This window comes from Phyllobates terribilis, unplaced genomic scaffold (assembly GCF_046119375.1).
Source record: "Phyllobates terribilis strain yellow unplaced genomic scaffold, ASM4611937v1 Scaffold_3__8_contigs__length_932513732, whole genome shotgun sequence".
Classification (NCBI taxonomy): Eukaryota; Metazoa; Chordata; class Amphibia; order Anura; family Dendrobatidae; genus Phyllobates; species Phyllobates terribilis.
The window spans coordinates 811,514,612-811,530,608 of record NW_027362763.1 but is presented as its reverse complement, the minus strand read 5'-3'; positions in this window follow the sequence as shown (position 1 = coordinate 811,530,608).

Below are 15,997 nucleotides of genomic sequence, written 5' to 3'. Positions count from 1 at the left end.
AATTTTTATTTTAATAAATCCTTTATTTTAACACTAAATGACAAGTACAGTAACCAACACTGTCGCTGTACTTATTATAAATGTGACTGACATATTTCTATCTATCTAATCTATGTGTGAAGCTCTATTCCTTCCATTCTAAATTGTCGGGTACCGCTGCTGAATTGCCGGCCGGCTTTTTTAAAGAGACAGTGCATGAAAACACTATTATTTTTTTTAATAAATCCTTTACACTAAATGGCAAGTACAGTAACCAACACTGTCACTGTACTTCTTATATATGTGACTGACATGTTTCTATCTATCTAATCTATGTGTGATGCTCTATTCCTTCTTGTCTAAATTGTCGGGTACCGGTGTATGCCGCTGCTGAATTTGCCGGCCGGCTTTTTTAAAGAGAGTGTCTTCTGAGCAGTTTGTCAGCTTTTGGACACCTTTGCAGGTGTTTTCTATGTGTTTCTATGTGTTTTTGTTTGCCTGCCATTGGTTTTAACGGTGTTTGACGGTGTTCTAAGGTGTTCGACGAACAGTTCGACGAACAGTTCCTCGAACATCCCGGTGTTCGACGAACCGAACCGAACCCGAACACTATGGGGGTGGCTCAACACTACCTCTGACCTCTATGTCTCTTGCAAGGGGCATTGGAGTGCCTCCAAACAGCCATTTCAGTCACTGCATAGGCAAAGAGTATGGGAGACCCTCTTCTTTCTAATGGGATTATGTCGTTACTGAGGCCCACCTCTATGTTTACTTTAAATTGTTACTGGGGTTTTTCCTAAATTTTGGCTGCATACCGTATAACTGAATTTCAGACCCTCTCCTTTCTAATGGGATTATGTCGTTACTGTGGCCCAGCTCAATGTGTCTTTAAATTGTTAGTTGGGTTTTTCTCAAATTTTGGAAGCCCTTGCAGTCACAGCATGGACATTACCACTATAGGAGACCTGCTCCTTTATAATGGGAACATTTTTTTTACTGAGACACACCCTCCTCTATGTCTCTTCAAAGGGGTATTGGGTTACATCCGAATTTTTGGCAGCCCTTGCAGTCATTGAATACGCAATAATAGTGTAGGAGACCCACTTGTTAATAATGGGAACAACAAAGCATAGCCGGCGGATGGCCCTATAAAAATAGGCTTTGTGAATTTCAGAGTCCCTCCATCATAAATGAAACAGGATGTGTCTGATGATGTGTCACACACCACATGGCCAGATAAGGTTGTAAAATGTTAAAATTACATTTCCCAGTGAATACATTTGTCTTGCTTGAAAGCAATGCAAAAGTGCAAAAATGCATAAAAAACGCTACACATGAACATAGCCCAAGGTGTGGAGGAGCATTTTTGTTTATGTATATTTATTTTGCCTTATATACAAGTCATTACCCTGGAAAGGATGTTCCTTAACACTTTTCCCAGGAAAATCCATTTGGTTTCGTTTTTGCATGTTTTATTGTGAGCATGTAAAAGTGGCGTAATACTCTGACAACATTGTATACAGCAGTGACCTGGGACAGGAAAGAGAGATTATCCAGCACAAAATCCAGGGAAAGATATTAGATATTGTGCTAATACATGTTATACTAAGAATAAGAACACACAATTCGAAACGGGTCAGATAGCATGCTTTTTGACATGTACTTTTTAATCATGTTTAAATAAATTTCTAATTTTAATTATTTCCCTGGATTTTGTGCTGGATAATCTCTCTTTCCTGCCATTGATCAACCCTGTTGCCAACACAAGCTCACAATCTCTGCATATCCAGAGGAATTCTACTTCGTATGGTGAGCTAGATGAACTTTTTCATTTTTATAAACAGTGACCTGAGAGTCAGAGATGCTTCTAGGGGTCTTTCCCATGCCATTTGAGCACTGTTCCCATCGATTTTGGCAATTTTTAGTCCCCCTTCCAGACCTCCAGGGGTAGCCACTGGAAAAATGGTCGAGTTTCCCATAGACTTACATTGGGCTCGTTGCTTGGGTTGAGCATCCGAGTATTCCAATTTGATCAACTCGAGCAATGAGCACCCAAGCATTTTAATGCTCACTCATCACTAATGCTGAAATGTGAACTTCTGGTTGGACCACACAATTAGCACAAAGTATTTAGATGCTGAAATGTGGACTGCCAACTGGACCACACAATTATCACAAAGGATTTTGATGTTGAAATGTGGACTGCTAGCTGGACCACATAATTAGCACAAAGGATTTAATTAATGAAATGTGGTCTGGTGTCTGGACCTCACAATTAGCACAAAGGATTTAGGTGCTGAAATGTGGACTGCTTGCTGGATCACAAAATTAGCACAAAGGATTTAGATGCTAAAATGTGGACTGCTGGGTGGATCACACTAGCAATGAGTGAACGTGCTCGCCACTGCTCGGTACTCACCCGAGTATCATGGTGCTCGACAAGGTTTCCGGGTTGCTCAAGCGGGAACTCATGTCCCAACCCTGCATGTTTGGCAGTCTTTAGAGAGCCAATGAACATGCAAGGATTGCCTGCCATGCACTGTAATGCCGTAGCCATGTTGGTGGTGGGCATTACAGTGATTAGCTGGCCTCACAGCATCATCAGATCTATTTAAGACCTGACGCCGCTATGTTCGTTACAGTCTACCCAGGAATCACGCATAGTAGGGAGAGCTTCGCTGAGTCTGGGAGAGATTTGCTTGTTTACAGTTAGTATAGGTATTCCACAACATATATCTATATATCCATCTGAACTAACAGTCCTTCCGAGGACTAATCGAGATGCATATTTTCAGTGGTGAAGGTGACAGCAGGAGTTAGGCAGGTAGGCAGTGTATGTGGCAGACAGCAGTGCATATAGTGCAAGAGGGTCCATAGCACGTTCCAGCTGCTGCTGTTCTTACAGATATTTGTAGACATAGCCCCATATATCTGGGGCCAGGGCCAATTTTTTATCTTAATCTTGATTATTTGCTTAAAAAGCAATCAAGAGTAAATATTTTTTCTCCTCCATTTGCTTGTTAGCACTGCAGAATACAGCCAGATCTTTTCCATATTACAGCGATAAAAATCCAGAAATTTGAACTGCAAAATATTGGCTTACATTTTCATTTTGTTGCAGCATGTCGATCAAGCTATTCACAATAGGTTTTTGTGAAGCATAGTATTAGTAAATTACAGGCCTGCTATTTAAAACCATGTTTCTCTGTCAGATGTATCACATACAGTATATCTGCGTTCCAAAATCAGCTATTTCTAGTGAACGTGGAAAATATTGTCCTCCATTTAAAATGGGCAAGGTGCATGGCAAGGGACAGAGAAGTGGACGCGATGGTGATGGTGCATCCAGAGGCTGAGGACGAGGCCGTGGGCAAGCTGAAATTGTGCCACAACAAAGGCCCACATCTTGTCACCCAACCTTCATGTCCCAATTGATAGGGGACTGCAGCACACCGCTATTGCTATTGAACCCAGAGCAATGTCAAAAGGTTGTTGGTTGAATAGCAGATAATGATTCCACTCACTTTGCCACCACCACTACCACCCTATCTTCTACACGGTCAAGTCTCAGTCACCGTGAGTCTGAACCGCATATTCCTCAACCAGATCCTGCTTCCTCCCACCATGCTGAGTGTCCGTAGACAACTGATCCCACACTTGGACACTCATAAGAGCTGTTCACTTTTCCATTTGTAGATTCGGGACTCTCGCCCGGCCAGCTTCAAGAGAGTCAAGAGGAGAAATATTTGAACAGTCACATGAAGGCAACGGTGGGAAAGTGCAATTACTGTCACAAGAGGTGGATGATGATGATGATGAGACACAATTGCCAGAAAGTCAGGTGGAGGACCAGGGTGCGGAAGTGGAAGACGATGTGGTGGATGATATAGTAAGTGACCTAACCTGACAGGGGGACATGCAGAGTGAGGACAGCAGCACATAGGGGAAGGGGAGGCATAGCACCACAACAGGCAGGAAGAAGCAGTTTGGTAGGTACAGACATAAGGCGGGAAAGCAGTCCCCATAACACCAATACGACGGAAGTTGCCAGTACAACTGTTAGGTCTTCCCGAGTCTGGTTGTTTTTTAAAGACTCTGCCGATAACCCCAAAAAGGCCATTTGCACCACCTGCCAGGCAAGCATCAGCAGGGGTAGCAAAACTAGCAGCCTGACCACCACCAACATGATATGGCACATGTCAGCTAAACACCCTACTAAGTGGGCCGAACCCCAGGGTCCAGAAACAGTGTCTGTGGGTGACACCACTGCTTCTTCTGCTGTTCTGCATGCATGCCAATCCCCTGATCAGAGCGCATGCGAAGATGCCTCCCGCCCTGCACGTGTCATTGCACATTTTCAACTAGCACTATCAGCAAACACATCAGCGTCCTTGTCCCAGCGCAGCATTCAGTTGTCCCTACCCCAGTCCTTGGAATGCAAGCTCAAATACGCAGCCAACGCCCCACAGGCCACACTACTAAATTCACACATTTCACGACTGCTTGCACTCGAAATGTTGCCTTTTAGGCTCATGGAGACGGAAGAGTTCCACATCCTGATGGCGGCGCCGTCCATTGGCACTCAGTCCCCAGCCACCACTATTTTTCCCCGTGTTCCGCCCCCCGCATTACACGAGCACGTGTCCCACAACATTAGCTGTGCCCTCAGCAATGCAGTTACTCGGAAAGTCCACCTAACCATGTACAGGTGGACAAGTGCTTGTGGGTAGGAACGATACATCTCACTGACGGCACACTAAGTTAATATAGTGGAAGCCGGGACCCAGTCGGACCTAGGGACGGGACACGTCCTCCCGACGCCAAGGATTGCGGGCCCTGGGTCAATCAGGGTTGCACCCACATTCTACAGCTACTGCACCTCCTCCTCTTCAGCCTCCATCTCCGAAATGACCACATCAGTCAAAACCTATAAGCACTGCAGTACTGCCTAGGCCAAATGGCAATAGGCTGTGCTGAAGCTAATATGCTTAGGTGACAAACCGCACACTGCTGAAGAGTTGTGGACAGCTCTGAAAGAGCAGGCAGACCTGTGGCTGACACCACTGACCATACAGCCAGGCATGGTCATATGTGACAATAGCCGGAACCTGGTGGCGGCTCTGAAGCTAGGCGAGCTCACACACATACCATGCCTGGCCCATGTGCTTAACCTCTTGATTCAGCGGTTTCTCATATCCTATCCAAATCTATCGCATCTGCTTGTCAAAGTAGGCCTTGTGTGTGCCCATTTTAGAAAGTCAACTACAACTTCTGCCGCCCGTGCCGTGCTTCAGCAGCATTTGCAGCTTCAAGCTCACTAACTCGTGTGCGATGTCCCCATGCGTTAGAACTGTACATTGCAGATGTTGGGAAGGATTTGTGAGCAGAAGAGGGCAGTTGTTGACTACTAGCATCAACACAGCTGTCAGTATTCAGGACAGACTCCACACATAAGACCACAGGATTGGACATGGATGTCAGACATCTGTTTCATACTTCAAAACTTTGAGGAGCCTACCAAAATGGTGAGCGGCAATGACACCATTATTAGCGTCACCATCCCACTTCTCTGTCTTCTGAAACGCTCTCTGCTCAAAATTAAAGAGGATGCATTGCAGGCGGAGCACGTCGAGATAGAGCAAGGAACCATACAGGGTGATTCCACACGCCCCAGCTTCATATCATCTCAACGTGGATTGGGTGACAATGAGGAAGAGGAGGAGGAAGAACAGGAGCTAGTTTCCTGTGCTATAGACGGTACTACCTGCACAACTGTCATACCGTTTGTTCTGCGTGGATGGCCTGAGGACAGGGAGGAAAAGGAAAAGGATGAGGAGGAGAGCATGGTCAATCATCCTCTTGGTGAGGTCACGGAAGTCTTGCACCTTTGCAGTCTGGCACACATGGCTGAGTCTATGTTACGCTGCCTTTCCCATGACCCTCACGTTGTCCAAATTTTGGGTGACAGTCATTACTGGTTGGTGACACTTCTAGACCCACGCTACAAGCAGAACTTTATATCTCTTATTCCTGAAGCGGAAAGGTCTACAAAAATGGGGAGTACCAGAAGGCCCTTGTTGCGGAATTATTTAAAAAATTCCCATCTGAAAATGTTGGAGGCAGAGGTCACAGTTCGTTGGACAACCATGGAGTACAGGCAAGAGAGACACAACTCCAATCTAGCAGAGGCATTGGAACTCTGTCAAAGTTCTGGGACAGTTTTCTCAGACTCTCCCATCACACAGACCCTGAGGCGCGGGGTACTCTCACATGGAGGGAAAAGTTTCGGAAGATGGTGAGGGAGTACCTTGCCGACCATACCAACATCCTGCGTTGATTCCTCTGTGCCTTATAATTATTGAGTATCCAAGCTGGACACGTGGCATGAACTGGCTCTCTATGCTTTGAAGGTCCTGGCCTGCCCTGCCGCTAGCATTTTGTCAGAGCGGGTTTTTAGTGCCGCTGGTTGAATTATAACCAATAGGTGCATCCGACTGTCATCTGATAATGCTGACAGGCTGACTCTTATAAAAATGAACAAGGGCTGGATTGGGTCAGACTTCTCAACACCATCGAATGATAGCAGCGTAGCATAAACTCAAATACAGTGTCTTTTTTTTGGAAGGTCTAACTCTATTCCTATGCACCTCTGTCTTCACACCCAGACATGTGTATGCGCTTCCTGATTTTGTCTATTTGCTCTTGTTCTCTTCCTTTTCCTCATCCTCATCCTCTACCACATCACTACAATATCTACCACATCACCATATCTACGTCTCTTGCAAGGGACATTGGAGTTCCTCCAAATTTTTAGCAGCTGTTGCATTCACTGCATAGTCAAACAGTATGGGAGACCCACTCCTTTCTAATGGGAACATGTTACTGTGGCCCAGCTCTATGTGTCTTTAAATTGGTATTGGGGTTTTTCCCTAATTTTGGCAGTGCTTGCAGTCACTTCATGGGCATTACCACTATAGGAGACCCTCTCCTTTACAATGTGATTTTTTTTTTACTGAGACCCTCCTCTGTCTCTTCAAAGGGGTATTGGGGTGAGTCCAAATTTTTGGCAGCCCTTGCAGTCACTACATGCACAATAACAGTATAGGAGACCCACTCTTTAATAATGGGAGCAACAAAGCATAGGCGGCTGGTGGCGCTATAAAAATAGGCTTTGTGAATTTCAGAGTCCCTCCATCATAAATGAAACAGGATGTGTCTGATGATGTGTCACACACCACATGGCCAGATAAGGTAGTAAAATGTTAAAATGACATTTCCTGGTGAATGCATTTTTGACCATTGAAAGCAATGCAAAAGTGCAAAAATGCATCAAAAATGCTATGCATGAACATAGCCCAAGGTGTGGAGGAGAATTTTTGTTTTTGTATATTTATTTTGTCTTATATACAAGTCATTACCCTGGAAAGGGTGTTCCTTAACATTTTTCCCAGGAAAATCCATTTTGGTTTTGTTTTTGTAATAATAATATAATTATTTTTATTTATATAGCGCCAACATATTCCTCAGCACTTTACAATTAAGTAGGAACATGTACAGACAATTTAACCAATACAATGAATCACATTTCATCAGTTACATGAGGAGTGAGGGCTCTGCTCGCAAGCTTACAATCTATATGGAAATTGGAGGACACAATAAGGTAGAACATGGTCATCAGCCAGTATCTGTCTGTCTAAGGGCAGTTACCGTGTGGTATTTGGTGCATGGAGGATGTGGAGACAGATGAATACGCAGGGGCAGATTAAGATTAACATTTAGGAGGGAACAGGGAAGAGTTAGGTTGGTGAGTTGAGGTGATGGGCTTGTCTAAACAGATGTGTTTTTAAAGCACGTTTGAAGACATGGGGGCTAGATATCAGTCGGATTGTTTTGGGCAGTGCATTCCAGAAAACTGGTGCGGCACAAGAGAAGTTTTGGAGATGGAGGTGTGAGGCTCGGATTAAGGAGGATGTTAGTCTTTGATTAGTTGCAGAACGGAAGACATGGGAGAGGCGATAGAAATGAGGGATGAGATATAGGGCGGTGCAAAACTGTGGAGAGCTTTGTGGGTGAGAGATGAGTTTGTACTGTATTCTGTGGTAAATGGGTAACCTGTGCAATGACTGGCAGAGGGTAGAGGCGTCGGTGAAGCGGCCTGATAGAAATACGACCCTGGCTGCCGCATTCAGAATGGATTCGAGAGGAGAGAGTTTGTTTAGAGTGAGACCGATTAGAAGAGAGTTGCAGTAGTCCAGACAAGAGTGAATAAGAGCGACAGTAAAAGTTTTTGCAGCATCAAAGGTGAGAAAAGGTCAGATTCTGGATTTGTTTTTAAGGTGCAGGTGACATGAGAGAGTGAGTGAATGAATATGGGGAATAAAGGAAAGTTGTGCGACAAATATGACTCCAAGACAGCGAGCTTGCTGCTTGGGAGTTATGGTGGCATCACCCAAGGAAATTGAAAAGTCAGGTAGAGGTAGGTTAGTGGAAGGAGGAAAAATAAGGAGCTCAGTTTTGGATAGATTCATTTTCAGATAGAGGGAGGACATGATGTTAGAGACAGTGGATAGACAATCACTGGTATTTTGTATTAGAGTGGGGGTGATGTTAGGTGAAGAGGTGTATAGTTGGATGTCATCAGCATAGAGATGATATTGGAAACCAAATCTGCTGATGATTTGTCCAATAGGGGCAGTATACAAGGAGAAGAGGAGGGGACCCAGGACTAACCCTTGTGGAACCCCGATAGTAAGGGGAAGATTAGAGGAAGAAGAGCCGGGAAAAGATACCGTGAAGAAGCGGTCAGAGATAGGAGGAGAACCAGGAGTGAGCAGTGTCCTTGAGGCCTATAGAGCGGAGCATGGTGAGGAGGAGCTGGTGATCCACAGTGTCAAAAGCAGCAGAGATCCAGGAGAAACATCAGGGAGTAGTGACCATTAAATTTTGCTGTTAGTAGATCATTAGAAACTTTAGCGAGGGCAGTTTCAGGAGAGTGTGAGGAGCAGAAACTAGATTGTAAAGGGTTAAAAGAAGAGAGTTATCTGAGAGATAGTGGAGTGGACCAAGCATTCCAGGAGTTTAGAGATGAAGGGAAGATTAGAGACCGGTCTGTAGTTAGCGGTGCAGTTCTCGTCCAGGGATGCCTTTTAGTAAAGGGGTTATGATGGCATGCTTGAATGAAGAGGGAAAGATATCAGAAGAAAGAGAGAGGTTAAATATTTTAGTTAGGTGGGTAGTGACAGCTGGGGAATGGGGCTGAAAAAGATGCGAGGGAATAGGGTCACTGTTGCAGGTTGTAGGGCGAGAAGAAGCGAGGAGTCTGGTCAATTCTTCTTCTGTGACCGGCTCGAAGACAGAAAGTGAACTTTAGGTGCGGGAGGGAATGGGATCCAAACTCTGAGGGGATTGTGCAAGAATGTCTTGACGGATATGATTGATTTTTTGTAGGAAATAAATGACTAGATCATCAGCACTTAGGTTGGTGACGGGGTCTGTACTTTAGGGCTTAGGAGGGAGTGGCTGGCTTCAAAGAGTCGTTTAGAATTGTTGGCTAGAGATTTGATGAGAGTGGTAAAGTAGACTTGTTTAGTCAGATGGAGAGCAGAGTTATAAGTTTTGAGCATGAACTTATAGTGTATGAAGTCTTTTGCTGAAAGTGATTTTCTCCACAGACGCTCAGCACACCTTGAGCAGCGCTGGAGAAAGCGTGTTTGCATCACGTGCCAGGGCTGCTGTCTATGTCGGATCATTCTGCATGTAGTAGGTGCTGCTTAATCCAGAGCACTCTGCAATGTATTGTTATAGTGTGACAATGCTGAATCTGGACAGGAGAGGGAGAGGATGGGAGCTAAAGATGACTAGATTGTTCATAAGTTGCTGGGTATTAATGGCACGTAGATATCTGTGTGTATGATAAGTGGGGGTGTCCCGGGTGAGGAGACAGTCCTTGACAGAGAAGGAAAGAAGGTTGTGGTCAGAGAGTGATAGAGGGGAGTTAGTAAAGTCATGCAGCGAGCAGAGTTGTGAGAATACCAGTTCCAGAGTATTCCCGTCTTCATGGGTAGGAGAGTTAGTAAGCTGTGAGATGCTGAATGAGGTAGTTAGAGAAAGAAGATGAGAGGCAGATGGGGAAAGAGGCTTATCAATGGGTATGTTAAAATCCCCCATGATGAGAGTGGGAATATCATAGGAGAGCTAGTGTGGAAGCCAGGTGGCAAAGTGATCCAGAAACTGATGGGAGGGGGCTGGAAGGCGATATACAACCGCCACTCACAGGGATAAGGGTTTGAAGATTCTAACGGTGTGGACTTTGTAGGAAGGAAGGAAGCATAAGTGAGGGAACAGGGTGAATGAACCTGAAATCACATTGTGGTGAAAGGAGCAAGCCAACACCTCCACCTTGTCTTCTCTCAGGTCTGGGGGTATGTGAAAATTGTAGCCCGTCATAAGAGAGAGCAGCTGCGGCGGTTGTGTCAGACTGCTGGATCCAGGTTTCAGTGAGAGCCAGAAGTTTAAGGGAATTTGAAAGGAAGAAATCTTGGATATAGAGGAGTTTATTGCTCGCAGAGCGTGAGTTTCAAAGAGCACAGTTAAAAGAGACAGGAGAAGGCAAGCAATGAATGTTTATAAGATTGGCAGGGCTTCTGTGTGCAACAGGATAAGAGTTATATATACTAGTGTGTGGGGGCCCAGGGTAGGGTGGGGAGTCGCCAGCAACTAAGAGGAGGAGACAGAAGAGAAAGAGCAGGTGGTTCAATGATTTGTGTGAGAGTTTTGTGCCCTGTATGGTGGTAGTGGATGGTTTGGAGTGATTGAGAAAAGTCAGTAAGGTCTCAGAGTTGTACATGGTAGAGGCAGGAGAGAGGGACTGATATAGAGAGACTGTGTAGAATATGCCAAAGGGCGGTAGAGATGAAAGGAAACAGCAGTTAGGATATATATGAAGCAAAGAGATATTAGATGTTGTAATGCAACTGAACAAAGAGCATGTTTGTTTGAATATCTGGCATAGCTGGCCGGTCTCCTGCTCTGTCGTCTTGCCATGTTTATCTGGCGAGACACCGTGAATATTTTGGACATAGAATCAATTACACAAGTGCCTCAGCACACGTATTCTCTTTAAGCCAGATCTGGATATATTGGAAGTATGTGCTAGGATGTAGGGCCAGTTTTCCGTCTTGAACAGCAATTAGCAAGAGACTGCTGCAGGCATTACTATGCAAGACATACAAACATCCACACTTGACAGACAGACCACAGATCATCAGTGAAATAAAGCAGAAAAGAAGTAGAGCAAGCACCTTCTTGAATGAACCCTTCTGGTCACTTCTGGGACATTTCCGGGATATTTCCATAGGCCAATTTGAAAACTGACACTTAGGATAACTGTCAGAGACCAGGGCCTCTAAATATATACCTCTTAACTAATTACACATGAAAGAAGCCAGGTGTAAATAGAAGGGAGGAGGAACAGGGAGACAAGTAAGAATTGAGAAAATGGGGTAAATTAAACAGACAGGACATAAGAAAAGCTTGCTCAGCAAGCAGGGAATTGAATAGGAAAAGGACAATCTATAATATAACAGGAGATATGTACCTTTGTCTGAAGCCTTTATAGACAGTGCAAGCGCGACACAACTGTGCAGTCTGGCTCCAGACAGAAGAACGCATCGAGCCGTTACAGTAAGAGCAGTGTGTATGGCGCCGGAGATACGTAGACACTGAATGCATACCGCGATCTCCGGCGCCATACCTGATCGGGAGGAGCGTTGCCGCGGCACCTCTCTTCTCGCCTGAGACCGGGGCAGGAGTGAGGCGTCGCAATCAGCGCATGCGCATAACACTATCCGGTGCCATTTTACTGAAGACACATATTTCCCCCGGCCTCCAGCAGAACAGGACACGGCAGCGCTGGAGCACAGGGAAGAAAGGTGAGTATAAGTGTTTGGGGGATAAGGGGGCCATACATTCCAGGATTGGGATGAGGGGTGCCATGTATACCAAATTTGGGATGAGGGGACCATGCATACCAGAATGAGAGATGGGGTGTCATGCATACCAGGATTGGGATGATGGGTGCAATGTATACCAGATTTGGAATAAGAAGTGTGATGCATACCAGGATTGGGAGATGAGGGGTACCATGCATACCAGGATTATGGGATGAGGGGTAACATGCATACCAGGATTGGGGGATGAGTGGTACCATGCATACCAGGATTGGTGGTGAAGGGTGCCATGCATACCAGGATTGAGGGATGAGGGGTACCAAGCATACCAGGATTGGGGGATGTGGGGTACCATGCATACCAGGATTGGTGGGTGAGGGGACCATGCATACCAGGATTAGGGTGTGAGGGGGCCATGTATACCAGTATTGGGAGGTAAGGGGACCATGCACACCAGGTTGGGGGGTACCACACATACTAGGATTGGGGGATGAGGGGACCATGCATACCAGGATTGGGGGATGAGGGGTACCATGCATACCATGACTGGGGGGTGAAGGGTGCCATGCATACCAGGATTGAGGGATGAGGGGTACCAAGCATACCAGGATAGGGGGATGTCGGGTACCATGCATACCAGGATTGGTGGGTGAGGGGACCATGCATACCAGGATTGGGGTGTGAGGGGGGCCATGTATACCAGTATTGGGAGGTAAGGGGACCATGCAAACCAGGATGAGGGGTACCACACATACCAGGATTGGGGGATGAGGGGACCATGCATACCAGGATTGGGGGGAGAGGGGACCATGCATACCAGGATTGGGGGGTGAGGAGTGCCACGCATACCAGCAATGGGGATGAGGGGTGCCATGCATGCCAGGATAAGAATGTGGGGTACCATGCATACAAGGATAAGGGATGGGATGCTATGCATACCAGGATAAGGGATGGGTTGCTATGCATACCAGGATTGGGGATGAGGGGTGCCATGCTTAGCAGGATTGTGGATGAGGGGTGCCATGCATATCAGGATTGGGGATGAGGGGTGCCATGCATACCACAATTGGGGGGGAGGGGGGAACCATGCAACCAGGATTGGGGGGGTGAAGGGACCATGCATACTATGATGAGGAATGGGACGCCATGAATACCAGGATTAGGGGTACCACACATACCAGGATTGGGGGATGAGGGGACCATGCATACCAGGATTGGGGGGTGAGGGAACCATGCATACCAGGATTGGGGGTTGAGTGGTGCCATGCATACCAGCAGTGGGGCTGAGGGGTGACATGCTTACCAGAATAGGGATGAGGGGTACCATACATACCAGGATAGGAATGGGGGGTACCATGCATACCAGGATAGGGGATGGGGTGCCATGCATACCAGGATTGAGGGATAGGGAAGCCACACATACTAGGATTTGGGGATGAGGGGTGCCATACATACCAGAATTGAGATGAGGGTGCCATGTATTCCAGGATGAGGGGTACCATACATACCAGAATAGGGATGCGGGGTACCATGCATACCAGGATGAGAGATGGGGTGCTATGCATATCAGGATGAGGGGTACCATACATACCAGGATAGGGGGATGAGTGGTGTCATGCATACCTGGATGAAGGATTGGGTACCATACATACCAGGATTGGAGGATGAGGGGTGCCATACATACCAGGATTGGGATGAGGGGTGCCATGTATACCAGGATGAGAGATGGGGTGCCATGCTTACCAGGATTGGGAGTGAGGGGTGCCATGCATACCAGGATAGGATGATGGGGGGCAGCACAAATACCAGGATGGGGGACAGCACAAATACCAGGATGGGAGGCAGCACATACCAATAAAAATGCTCGCCACACGGGCGTAGATAGGGTTCAATAGCTAGTACCAGTATAAACAGACATACAGATTTCAATGGAGTGTTCAATGAATATGCAGGATGAAATTGCAGGATGGGAACATAGAGATTTCAATGGAGTGTTCAATGAATAAGAAGGATGAAATTGCAGGATGGGAACATACAGATTTCAATAAAGTGTTCAATGTATATGCAGGATTAAATTGCAGGATGGGAACATACAGATTTCAATGGAGTGTTCAATGAATATGCAGGATGAAATTGCAGGATGGGAACATACAGATTTCAATGGAGTGTTCAATGTATATGCAGGATGAAATTGCAGGATGGGAACATACCTGTGAGGGAAACAGATTGTCAGATTAGAAGTGATGGCAACACTGAAGAATATACAACATGAGACTGCATTTCTGGATTTTCCGGGATATTTCCATAAGACACTTTGAAAACTGCAATTTAGGATAACTGCCAGTGAGTCCGTAAAAGTGGTGTAATACCTCTGACAACGTAGTTGACAGCAGTGACCTGGGAGTCAGAGATGCTTCCAGGGGTCTTCACCATGCTGTCTCCACATCACTTAAGCACTATACCCATTGATTTGGGCAATTTTTAGGCCCCCTGCCGACCACTGAAGGGGGGGGCACTGGAAAAATGCCCGAGTTTTCCATAGACTTACATTGGGCTCATTACTCGGATTAAGCACGCGAGCATTCCAATTTGCTCGACCCGAGCAACGAGTTTTCGAGCATTTTAGTGCTCGCTCATCACTAAACCACACAAATAGCACAAAAGATATAGATGCTGAAATATGGACTGCTGGCTGGACCACACAAGTAGCACAAAGGATTTAGATGCTGAAATGTGGACTGTTGTCTGGACCACACAATTAGCAAAATGAATTTAGATGCTGAAAGGTGGACTGCTGGCTGGACTACACAATTAGCACACAGGATTTAGATGCTGAAATTTGGACTGGTGTCCAGACCACACAATTAGCTCAAGTGATTTAGATGCTGAAATGTGGAGTGGTGTCTTGTCCACACAATTAGCGCAAAGGCTTTAGATACTGAAATGTTGTCACGGGTGTGTCAAGTGTAGTAGGAAGTCACTCTAGATCTGGCTGTAGAAAGTCACTGTGCTTGGCATTACAGATGCCTTCTTAATCCGTCTTCCTTTAGGACCCAGCGGTGACTTCCCTCCGGCTGCTGATTGACACACCCTTTCCTGGGAGTTAAAAACACTCAGTCTGCACCAGGGAATTGCTGGTGATATTTCTATGTTCCCTTGGGCAGGCTTGGAGCACTAGCATTGGCTAGCTTCTTCTCTGATGCCCTTGGAGAACAGTTGGCGTTTCTCCTCTGTTGTCTGCTCAAGCTAAGCTATCCCCTTTGTTTGTCTGTAGTGGGGACTGACCTGTGTTCACCCCTCCCCTTCCCTATCTAGGGCTTAGGATCCTGCTCGGCGATAAGTGTGAAGCCTATATAGGGACAGTAGGGTAGGCAGGGTGATATTAGATCTGCCTACGGGTCTCCACTCCCCCTTTCCCTAGTGTTTGGGCTTCTTCCCCCTCTTCCCTTCATGTTGCACTTAGTTTTTCCCACACCATGTGCGACATTATCACCGGCCGTGCATAAATAGGGAAAAAAAACTGTGGTTTTATCTGTGTGGGATTTTTTTGGGGGTGTGTTTTTTTTTCCTTTGGTTCATGGATCCAGCTGCAGAGCTGGAAGAGCACCAGTGCAGGCTGTATCGGAAAGTGACTGATCTCCGCTATGAGGTTCAGCAGCAGCAACAACGGCTGCAGGTCCCTAATGTTGGTCCCTATCTGCAGGTAGGCTGGTTCAGCTTGAACCCAACGTTGCCCTCCCGGACAGATTTCTGGAGGTAGGGCCAAGTTTTCTGTGTTCAAGGAAGCTTGCCAAGTGTATTTTAAACTTTGTCCTTACTTCTCTGGAGATGAGGAGCAGCAAGTGGGGATTGTGATCTCACTACTGCAAGTGGGGATTGTGATCTCACTACTGCAAGGAGATCCTCAATTCTGGGCTTTCTCTTTGCCGAAAGGTTCGGTTTGTCTCCAGTCTGTTTAGGTTTTCTTTCGGGGCTCTAGCCCTCATATATGATAACCCTGACCAAATCTTCTTGGCTGACTCCAGGCTGCTTTGCCTTCAGCAGGGGAATCGTCAGTAGAGACGTATAGC